Below are 3,710 nucleotides of genomic sequence, written 5' to 3' on the forward strand. Positions count from 1 at the left end.
CCTGCAACCCCTGCGCGGCTGTCTCACCGTCACTCTAAAATATTCATAAATACACCACCTGTGGAAGGTTATTTTTCTCCGCTACGTTCAGAAGGGAGTGTGGGTAAGTCATAGGGGAGTCATCAGCGGGGGAATCCTCTGAGATATCGCTCGACAAATACCTCTAATTATCGTGTACGAGCATGTCGCGTGGGAGCTGAACTCGCCGTCGTCCTTACAGGCACAGATGTGTTTGGTCTGCTCCTGGAGCCATGCGGACGAAACACTGTTTTCTTTTCTCTAAGAGCAGCTCAGTTCTTGACACCTTCATTAAAGTGTTGAATGTCTCTAGCAGGTTGTACACAGACCCATTTGTACATAGTAAGGGAAGCACTAGAGTCAAGAAAAAAATGATGGGAGGGTTTATATTTAGTCACGATTGATGATTTTTTTTTAAACTTTAACTTTTCATCCATCTGCAGATAGTCATTCAGTCTCTATCATCACAGATGTTATGACATCATACTGTGATCCTTTAATGTGTGCATCAAAATATGTATCTGTATCTCTAATAGTGGTTAATCGCTCTCTTTAAATGCTGTGCAATACTAATAATAGTGATGCTACTATTGAAAACTTGTGGATCTGTTTTACGATTAAGACTCTTGACTTAGTCTTTTCCCCATTAAAGAACCTGGTATTCCAGCAGTGTTGAAAAAGAGAGAGTGTTGTCGATGTTGCAGCTCAGGTAAGGATTGCAGAAAGTCACAGAAGGTTTTACGCAGATTTATTCAGTGATCACATACTCACCGAAATATTTGATGCTTCTCCACAACACTGACTTCTGAACATGCTCATCGTATCCTGTCTCGAGAGAAGGTGTCATGAAAAGTGAAGCATTTAACTCCAGCCCATCTATCTACAGAAACTGAACGGGTTTTGTTCAGCAGATGGCACCATCCCACAAACACTGAAATGAGAACCACCTCTGTTATAGACAGATGGAGACTTGCTGTGTTGACTTGCTCTGTGAACAATGCCCTCTTGAGATCTCATGACATGCGAAGTGCAGAGGTCTGATGGTGAGGTGCAATCATCTGGGCACGAGATGCTGAAAGCCTGGACCACACTTTCTGGGTCAGATGGAGACTTGTGATGATGTTATGCAGCATGAAAGGATCTAGTTGAAGTTGACAGCTACTCAGTGTTATCGAGGTTTTCCTTCTCAGTTTGTAGGCAACCTTGACAGTGTACGGTGAATGTCTGCTTCTGCACTTCCCTGGGCAAATCAAGGCTTTTCTCCCTTGCTGAAAAGGAAATTGCTGTAATCTTCTCTTCATATGGCAGCGCTGTCTCAATCTTTGCCTTAATGGAACTCTTCTCACCATTATCTCTGGCCACCAGAGACTCAAAAATAGCCAAATCTCAAAAGTGATCACAAAGCCTGCTGGTAATTTTGCCTGCTGTGCTGATGTTGCGAAGCTCATCCACTGCACCAGATCCTCTTCAGCCCGTAACACTTTCCCTCACTTCTGGATCCTTGAACAACTAAGGGTCTACATCAAGTTGTTTTTATTATAGTGGCGACCCCAAGTCGACTTTAAGAAAGGCTTTGACCGTGTTCCTAGGGTGATGGTGTTGGACTACCATCCTGGAGCACTGGACCTGCTGTTACGACTGATCTCTCCAAGTCCATGGTTCTCAATCAAAAAGGCGGAAATGCAAACTCCATCAGATAGGATTGTGATTGTTGACTTGCAGTTCGGGCTGCGGGCAGTTTTTTCTGCCTACATTTTATCATGTTATTATTTTGGGGTGAAAATGCTAGTGTTTATCATTGTGACAGAGCATTAATCATTTGGTGAGAGATGTTTTCTGGCTGATGTTTGCCAATAGATGCAGAGGGTTATTTTAAGCATTCATTCATTTACAAATTCCCCGTATGACTTGTGAGCGGTCAAACCCAAGGCCTGGGTCCCGGATCCGGGCAGCCATGTCATTATATACTTCTGGCAACAGGTTTAAAAACATACTTGGTTCAGAAAACAATTCAATGTTCTTTAAAGCACATCAAAAATGACGCCTAAATAAGTAAAGACATTTGATCACGAATGGCTAAGCTGAAATGCGTTTGAGTTGTTTAAAGAAGGACACGGAACACACTTTATTCTAAAGTTAGCCTCCAAAAGTCCAGTATTGGACTTCATTTATGCATTTATTTCCCATTTAACTTGTGAACATAGATATAGTTTTGGTTCATCTCGTGACTTGCACATTATATTGTATACAAATTTAGTAATGTAAATGAGCTTGACACCTCTACATCTGTGTCTGACTGGCCTTCGATACATTGACATTCATAGCAGAGTAAAGATCGGAAAATGTCCAAAATAAACTCCCTATCTAACTTTGGAAATGCGATATGAATACCAACCCATGCATGTCCAAAAGTGTTAAAGCCCTCCGTGAGTCAGACTTCCAGGTGCTTCGCACCTCTGCCTCAGTGAGAACAGCTTGACATTCGCTCAAGCATCTGAAGTTTTCAGCCCGGGAGAAATTCACAGTACATTGTATCTAGATAGATACAGAGCGACAGGGTTACCATGGACACTGTGAACCCGGCGGTGGACGTGCTTGACTGGACACAGAGGTGGTGCTCGACACAGGTGACAGTAAGTGCTGAGCTGTTTGATAGAGGGCTCCTAAACTGCCTGCAAATCATCAGTTGACTCTCATAAGTGGCAACTCTGTATCTTCATATAACCCTAAAATATTCTCAGCAAATTAGCAAAAAGTATACTGTAGTATATTATAGTGTAGCAGCTATGTTCTACCAGTGACCTTTAGTAGTTAATAATAGTTGTTATATGAGTCACTTTCATTCTATTATGGTGCGCCACTCAAGCGTGTTGGGAAAACTGGAGGTTCATGTATGCACAGAAGACAGTGTCAGATTCACTCCATACTAAAACTCTGGTTCGCCTCTCACGCCGCCTAGCGGCAGACCGGAAAGTGATTTTTTATTATTTTTCCGACGCTCACCAGGGGGCGCTGTTCGTCGTGAAGACTCAGAGTTTTTTTCGCCATATATATTTAGTTGTTTCTTCTAATCCCCCTGTTTGTCCACAATAAAATAAAATAAAACAAATTTGAGGGTTGATCACTCGCAAATTCAGTGAAAAACGATAAACCGTTGGGATACCTATGCAATAAAATGCGGCCAAAGCAATTCGGGAGTGACATTTAGATAAAATCGTCTATAAAAGTTTGCTATTGTGCTGTATAGCGTCAATAATAGTCAAAATTTAGACACAGCCATGCTCCGACGGTGCATTAAAAAAAGATCTTGTGCTTCCCAACTGTTTTTCATCGAACTTGAAATGCATCTAGTTCCTCGAAAAAGGAAGCGTCCTCGTACCTGTGGCCCCTGCATGGTTTTTCAATTACTTTGGAGACACGCCAACGGCACTGACTGTTGCACACAGTTCAGTCAGTACCATTTCCGAAATGTATTTCAAAATACTGTAGAATTAAGGAACAAATCAAATATTTTCATGAGAATTTATCAGTTAATTCGCAAAATTAATATTCGCAATAATGCTCAGATAACCATTTTGTGGCTACCGAGACACATACTGCTTCCTGTCCCACAGGTGGATAGCGTGGTCTTTTATTTTGTAATCCTACTCTTTGATTTCCGCCATTTCTTTTCTAGCGACGTTAACGCTGCT

This window comes from Synchiropus splendidus, chromosome 4 (assembly GCF_027744825.2).
Source record: "Synchiropus splendidus isolate RoL2022-P1 chromosome 4, RoL_Sspl_1.0, whole genome shotgun sequence".
In the NCBI taxonomy this organism is placed as follows: Eukaryota; Metazoa; Chordata; class Actinopteri; order Syngnathiformes; family Callionymidae; genus Synchiropus; species Synchiropus splendidus.